Here is a 16,599-nt window from a genome sequence, read left to right on the forward strand (position 1 = left end):
AGCGGCTCAGCTGTTAGTCTTCTGGAACAGCTGGTGGCCCCGAGCAGAGCGCTGACTGGGCCCTGGGAGTGCACTCCTGCCCAGTGCCGGTCTCCTCGCTCCTGTGCCAAAGGTGCAGCTATATCATGGAGTGCCCCGGCCTCAGGACTTCAACAGTTCTGTGTTGCCCACCTCTGCAGGGCCACTGGGCTTCTGCTGGCCCAAGGTCGGCTTGGTGACGCCTCTGTGCTTCAGGTGGTGGCCACTGGTGGCTGCACTCTTCACACCGCCAACCAGTAACACAGTAGTCAGTCTGTTCAGGGTGATGGCGGAGGGGCGATGGAGCAAGTAAAAATGCATCAGGTCCCTGGTGATCTGGCCAAACTGAGTTATGCAGCCAACCCGAAGTCAAGGGGCAGGCTCCCCTCCCCTCCTTAGTGGGAAGAATTGCAAATCCGTGTGGCAAACAAAGGGGAAGGAGGGTCAGAATCTGGCTCAGTAGTGCCCGCACCACAGCCCCACACTCCCTGGAGGCTCATTTAGTGGAACCTTCTTTCTGTGTCCTTCCTTCCTTATAAGCAGGAGGAAACCCTAAACCCCAAACCCCACCCCACCCCCAAATCCACCATCCTCATAACCATGCTCTTGCACAGCACAGAAGCCACCCAGCAGGCCACTCACAATTTCAGAGAAAAACTGTCCCACATCAGATATTTTTCATTTGATTCTCAAAAGCTCTTCAAAGGGATATTTTTTTCTAGACGTGTCTCCCTTCACAGTGAGACCACAGCCTCAGTTTTCCTTACTTTCTCTGATAGATACTGAGACATCCAGATCATCCTCCTCACAATGACAGTAGCTCATTGGTGTCCCTTCCTCATCATGGTGGCTTTGATTCTCTTCAAAGTGAGATGGAGGGTGGGGATCCCCTGCTACTCTCATAACCCCTTTGTTAACTCTGGGAAGCGGCCCTGGTTTCACCCTCCTGCAACATACCCGTAATCCCCCTTGCTACCAGGTGGTACAACGAGCAACCTGGTCTCCAGCCTTGCCTCAAGTGGTGACACCATCCCAGGCTGAAAGGTAGTTTGAGAGGTCAGCTCATCTGTTGGCCTCTAAAACTGGTTGAGCAAAAAAATAAAAATTAAAAATAAAAAAAATAAAAATAAAAATAAATAAAACTGGTTGAGCATTAGAATCAGCTGGGGAAGTGGAGCTCCTATCTCAGATTCCTGGTGGGCTTGGATGACTAAGGGCAGAGCTGGTGGGAAGGCTCCTTTGGGAACTATTGGCCAGGAATCACAGACATAGATTTTAGACTCATTTCTCACTCTGAGTTCCTTCCCCAAGTTACTCATTCACTCTGGACCCGTGTCTTCATCTGAAAATGAGATGGTTGAATTAGGTTATCTGGAATCTTGCCATGCAAACTGTGTTCCATGGGGGCTTGTTATAAACAGAATTTGAGACTCCACCCCCCAGACCTGCAGGTAATTCACGTACACATTAAATTTTGAGAAGGAACTAGGGCAAAGCCGAAGCAGGACCTTCACTTACCCCAAAAAGCTGGAAAAGCTAGTTCAATCTGCTCTTCCTTTCCTAGAGAGGGGAGCTCTTTGTAGCTTGGAAGTTCTCTCTTGGTGATGATCAATGCTGTCTTGAGGGATGGGCTGATGCATGCAAAATGAAACTTCCTTCTCTCTTATGCAGGTTTTCTCAGGTTTTTTCCACTGTGTTGCTAAAATTTCTCAAGTAGACTCTAGAGCTCTCCCAGAGTGGTCTTGTTTGTGGATAGCAGCCTGATTGGTGATCTTTGTTGGGGGACAGAGAGGCTGGTGTGTCCCATCACATCACCATTTTCTGTAGATTTTATTAAGGTAGCTTCTAGAAGCCTCTAATTTAGTCCCTTTAAAACGATTCTTATTCTACTGTACCTTCTCTGTTATTCTCCCCCAGTTCCTTTTGTGAAGCCTGTCTTGAAGATGGTTCTGGTCCCTGGTCCTGCCATAGTCAATATGGCAGCTCACTCATAGTGCTGTGTTCTAGGTTCTCTCTTGCCAAGGACCAAGGGCCAGGAAAATTGAAGAAACATATAAACCATGAAAAGTCCAGAAGAGAACTGTAGTTAAAATTCTGTGCAAGGCTCATACAAGTCTGGGTCACTAGACTTGTCGGGATCACAAAATAAATTTAATGTTACCAGAGCAGAGAGGAGCAGAAATCAAGTTCAAGAACCAAGAGCAAGGAGAATAGAAGCATGCAGGAAATCTGCTTTCTGTTACTGCCTGTCAAAAATATAGGCTGATGCATGCCTAGGAAAAGAGATTATAAATTTCCCTGGCCCCTTTCCTTTGCTATCTTGAAGGGGAATTTGTGGTGGACTTAGGGCTGTATTGATTGGCAATTTATTTGTGAGTTGTTTTCTGAAAGGGGGACTTTGCTTCTCGGTTCTCTGCAATTTACCACAGTTAACTGTCAGTTTGGGGAAAATTCCCTTTACCCTAAGCCAAGCCTCCATACCCCACTCCACCCCACCATACCTTCTGCAAAGGGTATGACCGTTTAAATGGCAGGCAGGAGGCTTGCCTAAAGGTACTAAACAGAAGATATATTTTCCTGTTCCCTCCTGGAGCCTGTTGACAATCCCCTGCCTCTTCAGGGTAGCATATTGGCAATTCTGTATTTTCCAACATTATTCTGTGAGGAAGCGTGGGCAGTTCATAAATAAAAACCAAAAGACCCTCTTTTATTCATGTTTCAAGGTCTAATCCAGGAGCCAAGGACCCTGCAGAACTCTGAGACACTGGATTGGGGGCACTTCCCCATCTTGAGACCAAAGTGACATGGTCATAGTAGAAAACAAGCCAAGTATTGACTCTATCCATGAACCATTTTAATAAGCAGTTGGTTGAACAGATGCTGAGTAGGCTAAGCTCTTGGTATTGAGGTTTACATGAGACAGTGCAGTCCCCATTCAACAGGCAAGGAGACATGTGAAGCAATAAATGGCTCAAGGTCTCAGGCCCAGCAAGAAGGCAAGGGTCTAAATCTAGGCTTTCTGCCTCTCCAGCTCATACCCAAAGCCTGTCTCCACAGTTCTGACCAGGAAGTGTCTCTTCCTCATCACACCATTGCCTTGCTTAGTTTTTTGTAGAACTGTAAGTGATTCTTACTTTGTATTTGAGATTCAGCCATACGTCGCCTCTCCTGAGAAGCCTTCCCTGGCTCCCAGGTGCCCCACACCACTCCTGGCAGAGTCTGTGTAACCAGTGCTGTTATCATAGTGTCTTGAAGCAAGCTCTTCAGGTCTGTTTTTCTCATTAGACTCCGAGAGCCTTGAGTCGTTCCCAGCACAGTGCTAGGCACGAATGTCCCTGTCTTTACCACCATAGGGATGTGCAGACTCTGTGTTAAAACAACCCAGATGGAAAGCGTGTGTGTCTGCATGTCTGCATGCAAAAATGTCTCTGCGTACATGCCGTATTCTGTTGAGATCGTCGCACCTTGGAGTATCTGTACCACAGCAGAGCAGACGGGGCTAAGGTGGTTTCAGTGACTCCTGGGAGCAGGATGGCAAAGCCTCATGAGAGGCTGCCCTCTGCAGTAGGGGAAACCTCTGTCACAACTCAGAGCCCTCACCACCCTGATTAACATTTCATAAGACATCGTGGTTTGTTTCTCTCCATCAAAACCCTGACTTTAGCTATTATTCATGCAAAACTGCTCTGCACAAGGGTCAGCAGAGCTTGGCATGTTCAGAAAGGTGAATTGATACTTGTTTTTCCTTGTGGATTCCCTGTGACAGTGAGACAACTGCTCTGAGGCTCAGAAAGGGTGACAGCTGATGTAGTGATTATGGGAAATGTAAAGATCACCCTCGTTTGTGCTTCTGGGGAGTTGATGTGGCACAGTGGTTAAGAGTGTGGGAGCTGGGGCGCCTGCGTGGCTTGGCCGGTTGAGCATCTGCCTTCAGCTCAGGTCATGATCCTGGGGTCCTGGGATGGAGCCCCACATCAGGCTCCCTGCTGCTCCCTCTCCCTTTCCCTGCTCATGTTTGTTTGTTCTCTCTCTCTCTCTCTTTCTCTCACTCTCTCAAATAAATAGAATCTTTTAAAAAATAAATGTGGGTGCTGGGGCCTGCTATCCTGGCTTGCTGCTTGATAGCCTGGTGACTTTGGGTGAATTGAGGCAGGGAAGTTCCATTGTTTCCTCATTCCGTGACATGCAGATGATAATACCTTCCTCAAAGGGCTGCCGCAAGATTGAAAAGTTAATGGACACAAGGCACTTGAAATAGTTGCAGACAGCGCTCACTGTTGGGGCTTGGCTAGCCTGGACGCACCCAGAGGGCAGCCCCTCCCTGGCTCAGGGCTCTCTGTGTTGCCACAGACCCCAGTGCCACAGGTCAGGGAGAGGGGAACAATCAGTCTCTACTTGTTGAACATACAGGTATTACTCCCAGCCTTGGTGGGCAGATCAGAACACGCTCTGAGCAGAGGAAGAAGAAGTTGGCCTAGTGGAATTGGAGAGCTCCATTTTATAATCAGCAGCTCTTTCTTAACACTTCAGAGCCCTGCATCCACAGCAGGTCCAATCCAGCTGAGGACTTCCAACTGCATTGCTGAAAAGCAGTCATCCTCTGGTCACCTGGCACTGAATCAGGGTGGAGGGTAAGATGACCTGTGACCTCATTAACCACATGAAGTCCACTTAGATGACACAGTGACAGCAGATGGTGTGGAGGATGCCTGCTCCAGTAACGTCTCACACTCTGGCTCTCACCTTTCTGATGTTACCAGAGCCGTGTGGCTAAGTTATGAAATCTTCTACAATTTGCAGGAAAGGGTCATTTTGGCAGAACAAGTGTCACGACAGAAAAGAGATGGGAAGGCAGCCGGGAGGCTCTGGTGACTCCAAGAAACACTTGGTGCTCTGCTCCCATGGTAGGGGAGGCGGGTGCCCATGTGGCCTGGGTATTTAGTCCGAATGCATAACTCTTCAAGGTGTGCCTCTACCCTGGCTGCCTAAGCATGATGAGACATGATACACCCTTGCATTTGCACTGAGGGGCTGACTGAGCCACCAAAAGTAGGCAGGTGTTATGTCTGTAGGAGTGAGATTTGCATGGGACCTGACTGTCCCTGAGGTCTCTGCCTGGGACATTAGCCTTGGAATAGTTGTGGCATCACCATGTATGGGGAGATACTACTTGGTACAGTGGGCAGGGGAGGCCGCCACAATCCAGATGGGTGACTTGGCCTGTTTTAGCAGGAGCATATAGCTGCCATCGTAAGCCTGGAGCAGTCAGAAAAGATCCTCCTCATTCATTTTCCAAGAGTCTTTCCAGGACAATTTAGGGCAGGATCCCCCAGCTGATCTACCCATCTTCCCTGGGTACCCCTGGACTACAGGTGGGGACCATTGCCCCTGTGAGTGAATAATGGGCTTCTCAGTCAGCAGAGTACACATTATGTGCCTGTCTGCTCCTCCTCCATCAATGCCTCTGTGCAGGGGTGAGCTTGGTGTGGGCATTAATTTGGATTCCTCCAGAAGCCCGCACTGAGAGGATTCAGGTGCAAATAATGTATCTGGAAGGTGAGCCCAGGCAACAATAGTTAGGCCAGAGGGGAAGGCAGGATAGCAGGCATTCATTCAAAAGTTCGTGACTACAGCCACCGAGGGGTGAAGGAGCTCAGTGAAACATTCACCCACCACCTCTCATGGTTACTGGTTGAGGGCTGCTCCTGGGCTGTTAATGTACCAGCACTTCTAGCCTTCCCTCTGTAGCTTCAGGCAGAGAGAATCCAAGCTTGGAGCAAGAAACCTTGGGTGGCACCAACTGGTACCCAGGAATATGGGCGGGGCATCAGCACCCATGCTACAGTTGTCTAGAGAAGGGGTGCTTGGCTTTGTCTTTTCAGGCAGACCAAAACTATAATTGTACTTTTACAGGAAGGAAGACCAAAAGGTAGAAGCAACCCAACTGTCCGTGGACAGATGGAAGGATGGGCAGACAAGCAAAATGTGGTCTATCCACACAATGGATTATTATTCAGCCTTAAAAAAGGTAGGACATTCTGACACATGCTACAATATGTATGAACTTTGAGGATACTATGCTAAGTGAATAAGCCAATGACAGAAAGACAAATACTGTATGGTTCCTCTTCTATTCAATTCATAGAGTAGCCAAAATCATAGAAATCATATGGTGGTTGCCAGGGGTACTAGAAGGAGGAGTTAGTATTTATACTTTGGGGAGATGAAAATGTTCTGGGGATAGATGGTGGTGCTGGTTGCCCAGCAATATGAATGTCCTTAATGCCACAGAACTATGCGCTTAAAAATGATTAGTAAATTTTATGTATATTTTACTACAATAAAAAATAAAGAAGGAAAACCAAGCACCAACACCTGAGTAACTTCTCCAAGACCACTCAGTGGTTAGCTGTCTCCAGTGAGGCCAGTGGAGAGTAGGAGACGCATCTGTTGCTACTGCAGGCACAGGGGACCTCACTCAGCCTGTCACCTCCATACCACCTGAGGACTCCACAGCAAGGATGGAACAAGCCTCTCTGAGTATTATAGCCCAGATTAATTTGAGACAAGAATGACACTTTTTGGGCTATTAGGGAGTAACTCCTTGGGATGACTGGCATCCCTGAATCCCACGCTGTTACAGTTTCATCTTGCAGAAAGTGAAACTGACATTTTGATGACCTACTGTGCTCAGGAGGCAGAGGGCATCAGACCAGACTTGCTGCCTGTTAGTTTATGTCTTAGGGGCAGGAGGGAGAGCGAACAGATATTAAGTGACATTAGGCACAAAGCCGAAGGATGGGTTAACGAAGCTGCCAGGGGGAGGGGGCTGCGCAGAAGCTGGGGGAAGGGCAAGGTATCCTGATGGGCAGCAGGGACAGCAGGCAGGGACGGCCTTGGGGAACTGGAAGGTCGAGGTGGTAGAGAATGACATGATCAGCTTTGTTTCATTCTCTTGCTGCTGTGGGAAGAATGGATTAGACAGGGTGAGGGTCAGGAGCTGCGGTTTGTACCTGAGTAGGGGTGGGGTCAGCAGTCACACGAGGGTCTCACATGAGGGTCAGGATGCAGAAACATCTCAGCACCTTTGGGGAAAAACATCTGTAAGTCATAACCTAAATTAAAATAGAATTCTGTGATATATTTAATCAGTTGTAATGAGAACAGACATACATAGAAGACAGAAACCAGAAATTGGAAACCTCATTTTAGGTGGCTTGGAGCACAACCATGATTAAAGTGATTGTCCCTGCACTTTCACTGCTTCACAGGGCACTCGGAGAACCCAAAACAGCCTCTACCATCTTTTCAGATATCCCTTGCCATAAAATGGAGGGTTGTACTCTGTTTTTCCAGCACCTTCTGTTCGCATCGCATTTTGCTAGATGCTGAGACATCAAGATACACAAAATAAGTAGTCACATCTCCAGAGTGCTTCAGGTCTGGTTGGAGCAGTTAGGCAGGTGCAGCTGAAGAGTTAAACATGTGTCTTTTGTAGCAGATCAAGGCAGCCAGAAGTAGGACGTGATTAATTGTTTAATGATAAATGGGACAGAAAATAAGGGACTGTAGGAAATGAGAGAAAAGGAGAGCCCCTTAGGGTTTCCTGAGCCAGATCTGAACTAGAATGATGCCTGGGGTTGGAACTGATCCTCAACATGAGAGCAGCATGAATAAGAGCAAGGGGTAGAAAGGGCGTGGTGTCTGAGTGGCAGTGTGCATCGCACTGGAGCTCTGCTAGAGGATTCATTTCCACAGGTGAGAGTAGGCTGCAGGGTGTCCTCAGGTGGAGAGGTGGTGAGACACCAGATTGTATGCAGGGGCACGGGGCCTGTGCAGTCTGGGAGGCCATCCCTCATCCCTCACTCTGGAAGTGAAAGCAGGATAGAAGCCTGGATGGAGGGGGCAGTGGTGATGTCCTTGGAAGAGGGTGGGGGAGCAAATTTGGAGAGTGAAAGGAGTTACTGTAGACATGCTGAACATGAGGTGTTTGGGGAACTATCAGACGTAGTGCAAAGAGGCTGAAGGTGAAAGAAACCACCCTTGGGTTTATTTTTCATAAGGCTGTGGGGATGTTCAGGAATGTGAGGTATACGGGATAGTAGAGCCATGTGTCAGTGGCCAGGGGTGAGGAGGAGACAGATGGCCACTCAGGTTGGGTCATTTGAGGAGAGTTTGACTAAGAGGCAGAGTACAGAAATATGGGCAGGGGGTGGGGAGACACGGAGAGGTGCAGTCTAGGGACTGGGAGCTGTGGCAGCCAGCCTACGGGGGACTGGAGGAGGGTTGTAACCTGAGAGGCCACATGGAGAGGGACTAGCCAAAGGTGAACCCAGGGACAGCCGCATCCCAGCCTCACTTGCCTCTCCCCACCAGAGAGATGGGTACCATTGCCAAAGTGTCTGCTGAAGGCCAACCTCCCCCACTGCAGGGTGAGGGAGACAAGAAATGATGCAGACACCACAACAGACTGACGGAGATGGTGCAGGGAGGTGGGCGCTGGGCAGCCTGAGTGGTGACAGGTGGCTGTGCTTATGCAGGGGAGGGCATGGAAGATTATGCGGAGGAACCCGATGGGAAGGGGCAGGTTTGAGTCCAATAACCAGGCATAGGTATACATCTCTGGTCAGTCCTCCCTCCAGAAAAAGCATAATAGTAAAAAAGAAAAAATATTTTAGTAATCCATGAAAACTGAGTAATGATGATGATGATTACAGAGTGAACACCCACCAATTGATGAGCCTTTGTATCCTATGATTTGTTTTTACAAAACTAGCAGAAACCAGAATTTCCAAATTCTACTTCCCCTTAATTTTTGTCCTCAGAAAATCTGACCTACATGGTGCTTGAGAATAATATTCTCGAACTAGTAGCCTGGTAAGAATCAGCCCTTCCCCTTCCTTTTCAATTCACCAGAATCGACATGTTAGCAAAATCTGCTTGAGAGCAGGTTTCTTCAGCTTGTTCAGCACAGGCTCCCCATCCAGTAGGTCCAGGGTGGGCCCGAGGGTCTGCATTCCCACCAGCTCCCCAGCCAGGTGCTGGCGGTCTCTGGAGCCACTGGGCACAGCCAGGCCATGGAAGGCCTCTTCTAATGACCTGAGTGGGGATTCAGGGGAAGAAGCAGCAGTTAGGTGATCACAAGTATAAGAACTGGGTGAGAAACATCTATACAAACCCCCCTCCCCTTCCCAAAAAAAAAAAGGAAAGAAAGAAAAAGGAAATGCAGCTCAAAGCAGTGAGATCACTTGCTCCTCTTAGTGCATCACTCTCTGAATATGTCTTCAGATGTTCTCTGCTGGTAGACAGAGTGTGCTGTTCAAAAACAGATGCTTCTGGACACAAAACCTGTCATGCACATTTTAAGTTAACTTAGTAATCAGTGTGCCACAGATTAGCCCTGGGCTTGCTGATCTTCCTGAGATGGTTCTCCTATGCTCCTATGCTATGGTATGCTAGAGGTGTTTCACCACCACTCCCCTCTTCCTGCCCCCCTGTGCTCCCTAAAAGTGGGCTCCCTCAACTTCTTGGGGTGATTTGAGTCATAGATGAAGGCAGATAGTTCACAAGCCCCTTTAAAGGCCCCCTTAACCTTGCTGTCTGCAAGGCTGGCCTCCCTGTCACTCTGGCTGTCCTGGTACATGTCAGAAAGGCAGTCCCCCAGTGTCTTTTTCACTCATTGCCTGAAGAGGGCTGTCAGAGTTCTTCTGGATCTGAAAAGCACAGACTGTTTGAGGAGGGGGACTTCTCAGACCCCCACTTAGGCCTCTCCCTGGCTAAGAGTGAGCCAAGCAGTGTCCTGGCTTCTCCACCTCCAAAGGTTCTCAGCTGGGACCTGCCTTTCCCTTGTTACCTGTTATGTACCTGTAATCTTTGGGTGGTGAGCTGAGACCTAGGGATGTAGTTGTCATGAGACAGTTTACTCTGAAAATTAAGGTCACTGAGGTGGAAAAACCCAATCAACCTACTCCAGCCCCACCCCATTCCACTGCCTCTTCTTGAACTGGATTTTTCAGAAGCAGAGTGAGGCATTTATCAGCATACACGGTCTGAATATCCCTGGTTCTAGTCATCTTCTTTTCTTTTTCTGGATTGTTTTCTCTCCACTCAAGCTCACCAAGCAGTACAGTTTCATCCATAATCCCTGGCTCACTATGGAGACTTGATTCACTCCTTATGAGATGACAGGCTCACCTCAGAGAGGTCCAAATGTATCTATCCGCAGCGCATTCCAGTGAGAATGAGCATTACTGAGCACATACTGTATTCCAAGGACTGGACCAGACTACATGCGGCAGCTCACTGCCATGCTGGATGCCTGTGAAGTGGGGGGTTGGTCAATTCCCACTTCAGAAAGGAGACTGGCACATATACAGATCAGTTACTCTTGATGAGGGGCACTCAGATGAAAATGGTGGTGTCAGACCCATCCAGCTAAGCACCTAATTCCTAACTGTGCCATCTAGTGTGAGCACCAGCTCAAGCTGTTTCCACCCTAACCAGAACTGCTCAGGAGCAGTTCAGAGGACCCCAATTCAAGCCGTCCCTACATTAAAACACTACAGACTAACAATGTCAGTGTGCCAGTGTAGGACGAGGTACTGTGTGCCCTCCCCTGTGTGCTTCACAACACCCAGATCCAGGATTTGGGTCAAGGCATTTTCCTTCAATGACAAGTGCCACCTCTGGCATTTTCAGGCATGCTGAGGGATTCTGGGTTATGCAATCCTTCCCCAGTGCCCTCAGCAACAGAGTAGGTCCTCATGATGGTTGACCCCCATCATGGGGAATCAAAACTGGTCTCAAAACTCTCAAAACCAAAGGCTGAATAGCCAAAGAGCTGCCCCTAATAATGTGTGATTGAGATGTCTTCAGGCCGGATCAGGCTCCGAGCGCACATCGCATCCCAGGTGGTTTGGTTTTGGAACTAGAGGTGCCTTTGGACCTACACACCCTTGTCTGAGTGGCACAGACCCCCAAGGGGGTGTCTCTCCCTGCTGGCTGGCTGTGTGAATGTGCAGAGCCCCTTGAGGCAGAGGGAGACAAGGCATAGCAAATTAAAACAATTGAAGTCACATCACTTGTGCCTCTTTGAGGCAAGCCATAAATACATAAATACTTGAACCTGCTATTCTGACTCCAGTTAATATGTTTTAACCACAGTCTGTGGGCTCTGGAAAGCAGCTGTGAGGAGCAGGGCGATAAATTGGATCGTAAAAGCACAGGATAGAAAAATGATTGCAGCATTTTTACAATTACCTGGTTTGCCTCTGTCTATAGAGGAAAGAGTGCTTTCTCTTTGTACTTCTGTGGTAAAAATGTATCCAGCCTAAGTCTGTTTCATTATTATATCCTCATAGTCCAGCGTGTATTGATTGCTCACCACTCACCAAGACTCACACCTGCCCTGCCCACAGGCTCTCTTGGCACTTCTGCTTTTCAGAGGAGTGGCCTGTGGGCACCGAGGCCAAGTGTTTCCCAAGCCAAAGGGCCGGTCCCCAGGGACTCAGGCCTGCCACCCAAGTGCCCATCTCCAGAGCCTGCTCCTCGCAAAGGTGCAAGTTTTACTTACCCGCTACCTTATGACAAGGGGAAGGGAAATAGGTCAATTTTCTTTTTTCAGACTGCATGTTCTTTTCACTTCTGAGGGATTGGAACCATCTCTGGGCCTCTGCAACTCTGACCAGAGTGGCCAGGTCACCTCAGTGTCCAAGCATTTTGCTGTTTCTCTGTCTCCCTGCATATTCTCAAGAATCTCACAAAAGTGAACTTAGATCCATTGTACCAAGTACAAGCTGCTTTCTATTTTTTGCTCTCCTACTTAAATTTTCAAAGAATCTAAAATAGCAGTTGCCATTTTTTACCATGTTCTCTTCTGAAATATTTAATTCTTCCTCAGGCGGTTTAACATCGCATTGCCCAAGGATTAACTTCCATTTTTGAAGAGAGTCTATTAGCTGAGAGAGAGGCAGAAAATGCATTTCAGCGAGTGGCAGGGACAGAGGCTGGGAGTGTGCACAGAGGAGCAGGGAGGCCAGGGCTTTGCCTTTATGAAGCTGCTTGCCCATCAGCAGAGCCCAGACCAGCTCCCTCTATTAAACACTTACTGATTTTTAAAAAGCAAAGTTTCCCTGCAAAGACCAATTTTAAGGGGATTAATGCTCAATGAATAATGTATCACAGAAAGAACTACAACAGAAATACTTAATTGGAAGAGGTAAAACCAACTGTGGTGAAGTGCAACAAGTCATCTTCCAGACGCAAAGCAAGTTGTGAAGGGCTCTATGTGTCTCAAACTGATCAAACGTGAGGGCTGCTCCCAAATCACCCACCAGCCAGAATGGGGATGGCTAGGATCTCTGGCTGCCACCAATTCTCGAGTTGTCTGTTTTTTTAATGACCCCCAGAGAAGACAGGAGGGAGAAAAGTGTGAGAGATTTCTGCCTCTGTATCTAAGGTCCTTGTCAACAGTTTAATTCTCCCTCTTAGGTAATAAGTCAGGTGGAGCCAATCTCAGGTGACTCCTGAGCTTGTGCCTGTGTCTCTCCCTGACCTTCATCTGCTCCTCTTGGGCGAGGCCTGAAAAGTTTGAAGGTTATCTGCACCCAGAGGCAGCCTTTTCCAGCAGCCACAGTGGAGAGCTGTGATGCTTTTACCACCTTCTTCCACATCTCGTCCCTTTCTGCCCTCTTCATTTAGTTTTCAAGGTGTGTAGCTTTTGGCTTCTTTAACCAAAAGTGTCTGAATTCCCTCACCATGTGGTGATAGGAGGGAAGAAAGATTTCCTCCCTTCATCCAAATTTACTTGGTTTTGAAAAGAAAGGTGTCTAAGCTGTGATATTGGAGATGTTCTCTCCAGGCCACCATGGGAAAATGTAATTCTTGGCCAATTAACTATAAAGGCTGATTTCCCCAAATCCAGATTGGGTAGTGATAAGTTGCTAATACTTATCAACTATAATTTTCTTTCTTTTTTTCTTGATAAAGAACATGAACGGGGCCATCAAAAAATCACAAAGAGACCAAAAGGCTCCCATTTTTGGCACAGTTGGCCCCCTTAAGACACAGAGAAAAGCTCCTGGTCCCTCTTCCTCAGGCCTGCTGAGATAGAACCGAGAGGCACAAGAGGACCCTGAACCCCTGGGGCGCAGCAGGTGCGCAGGGTGCCCCACAGTACTGCATGGCACGTCTCAGTCGTCCCAGGAAAGCTGACCCTCGAGCTCCCGTGGCCTCACATCCCTGCAGTCACCGGGCACAGGAGGAAAGGTGTGTGAACAGCCCTGGAGCCACAGGATCTCAAGCTCAGGGAGAGCTCACACCTCACTGCCAGTTAGAATTACATGGTGGGGGAGCTTTTAGAGCCCCTCTTCTCCAATGAGCCCCACATCAGTTAAATTGTGTCTCTGGGGGAGAGACACCGACATTGGTGCTTTTCCCTAAACAGTGCACAAGAATCCGTTGTGCAGTCAAGTTTGAGAAGCACCAATCTCAGAGAACTTCCCAAGACAGCTTTGGGGAAGGTTTCATTCAGAATGATACCTGCCCCCATCCTAGTCCCCACTTATTTAGTAGACTCTCCAGGTTTTCCATACTTTTCCCATTGATTTTTTTTTTGACACGTTTCGTTTTGCAGCTGCATTTCCCCTCCACAGCTGATATGATCTTTGATAGTCTTGTTTCTTGCCAAGAAAATGGCTTAAAGCTTTAAGCACTGTATGACCTTACACCCTTCCAACTTCATAAATCTGCTGGCTTTTAAGGATGCCTTTGGGACCAGAAGATTCCTTTATTCTAGAATTCTCCCAGCAGAATTTCTTTAGAAAGTTAGTTCAGCTCTTCAGGTCTTAATTAATATATGCCAATGTTTTAAATTTACATTTAAGGAGAACATGTGTAGAGTTGAGGAATTATGTGAAGCAGGAAGAACGAAGTGAAATAGCCATCATTGCAAATAGGCATTCTTTTTATAAAACTATAACAAATAGTGTGTTTATTTCTCCACCAGTATGCCTTCCAGAACACATAAAAGTATGGTATAATGGGAGGCAGAAATCTCTGGTCTAAATTCTGACTCATCTACTGTCTAAACATGAAATGTTAGGTATAATATTTCATTTCTTGAGAATTTTTTAATGCTGCCTACCTCACAGGGCTATTACATGCTTTTAAAGAGATCTAGGTGGAGGTACCCTGAGAAGGCCAAAGCACTATATGATATAATGTAAGACTAAAGTGTTATTAAGGTTTCACTATCTGCTGTGGACTTTTTGTACATGGGTATGATGGCTGCACTAAAATAGGCACATTCAAGCCATGATCTAGCAAAAGATCAGAAGTTTAAAGAGAAGTTAATAATAAAATGGATAACTTTGCAGTGCTTCTTCCCTGTGATGGCATCGCCTGCAGAGGGCAATTAATTGGTTGAAACACCACTGTTGTTCATGATGATGTTTTAAACATGTCTTGCACTGTGCTTCATGACAGAAAGGGAATAGAAGTTGGGAAAAGGATTCTTAAATAGGTAGGAATTACTGACATAATATAATTTTTATAAGTTATTTTAAGAACTGAAGAATTGTGAAAGCCCCTTGGACTTATTTCCTACATAACATGCATTTTCCATCCTGTGGTTGATCAGCAGGTCTGTGCAGAGACAACCTGGGGAGTGTGTGGCACAACTGTGCAGTGGTCGCCAGCTTACTTACTCACTGTCATCGGGTATTTATGCTACGAGCCTCCTCCACTCGCTGTCTTCCAGTACAGTAGAATCAAGACACAGGCGGATTCCCTTATCTACATGTATATTTGCTCTTTTCTCATGACTAAGCACGTATTACAGTTTTTAAAAATCATTAAGATGAGGAAAATCCTCCTTTGGAATGATGGAGAGGGAAATGAATGAAAATTTTCACCCTTTACTCTGTATTTCTGCAGTATTCATAAGATCTCCCTTTTGTCACCACCTCCCAACTTTGTCTCTTCCCATCTTGTCGCATCTCTGGAAGTAACTACCATTTACCATGTGGTGTTTATGTTTCCAGATGTTCACCATTTATAATCATGGTCCTTAGAAAACAGAAATGGGACTCTATTACAGAAGTATTCATCTAGCTGCCAAATGTTAATTGAGCACCTACTATGGGTAAGTCACTTTTTCGGTGCTAAGGATAAAACACCCAGGAATCAGTAAGGTCCCTGGTCTCAGATAGTTTGTATTCTAACCTTTAGTAACTTAAAAAAAAAAAAAAAAAAAAAAACTTTTTATTTAGGAATAATTATAAACTAACTGAGAGCTGCAAAGATAATACAGAGAGGTCCTGTGCATCCTTTCCTCAGTCTCCCTCCTGTGGTTGCATCTTGCATAACCATAGTACATTATCAAGAGCAGCCATACAAAATCACATATAGTGGATTTGTGTAACCATCACCAGTCAAGATCAGGAGCTATGTGTCACCCCAAGGATCTCCGTACTCTTCCTCTGTAGTCACACACACCCCAGGTCCCCTTAACCATCTTTAACCCCTGGCAACTACTAGTCTGTTCTCCACCTCTGTAATTTTGTCACTTTGAGAATGTTATATAAATGGTATCATTCATTATGTGAACTTTCTAACTGCTTTTTTACTCAGTATAATGCCCTTGAGATCCATCCACATTGTTGCTTCAAAAGCTTGTTCCTTTTTATTGCTGAGTAGTATTCCATGGGATAGATGTGCCACAGTTTGTTTCACCATGTGCTTTTAGAGGGATATTTTGGTTGTTTCCAGTTGAGGCTATTACAAGGAAGATTGCTATAACAATTTATGTGCAGGTTTTTGCGTGAACATAATTTTTAATAATTTTTCTGGGACAGATGCCTGGGAGTACAATTGCTAAGCTGTATAGCAAATATGTGTTTATTTTTTGAAGAAACTGCCAGACTGTGTTCCAGAGTGGCTGCACCATTTGTACATTCTCATAGGCAATGTATGAAAGATTTCTCCACATCCTCTCTAGCATTTTGTGCTGTCACTATTCCTATTTTATCTGCACTAATAGGGTGATATCTTGTCATGGTCTCAATGTGAATTTCCCCAATGAATAGTTACGTTGAACATTTTTTCATGTGCTTATTTGCTCTCCATGTATCTTCTTCAGTGAAATGTCTGTTCATTCTTTTTGCCCATTTTTTTTACCTGGATTGCTTGTTGTTTTAATATTGAGCTTAGAGAGTTCCTTGTATAGTCTGGATAATAATCCTTTGTAGGATGTGTGGCTTCCAAGTATTTTCTCCCAGCCTGTATAATAGAAGGATTTTATTTTGTTAAAGTGCAATTATTAACTTGTTTTCTTTTATGGTGTCATGCCACATCTAAGGATTCTTTGCCTAGCCCCACATCTCAAAGGTTTTCTCTTAGGTTTTTTTCCTAAGTTTTATGGCTTTACGTTTTGTAATTAGGCCCATCATCCATTTTGAGTTAATTTTTGTACAAGGTATGAGGTTTAAGTTAAGGCTTATTTTGGTTTTGTCTATTGGTGTCCAATAACTCCAGCACCATTTGCTGAAAAGGCCGTCCTTCCTCCACTGATTAACTGTTGCA

General features: G+C 46.3%; 1 long non-coding RNA gene across 3 annotated transcripts in view; it reads left to right on the forward strand.

Moving 5' to 3' along the window:
* The window catches only part of LOC144294203 (uncharacterized), a 112,634-nt gene that overhangs the window by 76,152 nt on the left and 19,883 nt on the right, over window positions 1-16,599 (forward strand). For all 3 annotated transcript variants that reach the window (XR_013361665.1, XR_013361663.1, XR_013361664.1), the window contains exon 3: window positions 5,932-6,046. This is a non-coding gene — a long non-coding RNA (uncharacterized LOC144294203). The remainder of the gene's footprint in view (window positions 1-5,931; window positions 6,047-16,599) is intronic.

The sequence above is a fragment of the Canis aureus genome, chromosome 22, assembly GCF_053574225.1.
Source record: "Canis aureus isolate CA01 chromosome 22, VMU_Caureus_v.1.0, whole genome shotgun sequence".
Lineage (NCBI taxonomy): Eukaryota > Metazoa > Chordata > Mammalia > Carnivora > Canidae > Canis > Canis aureus.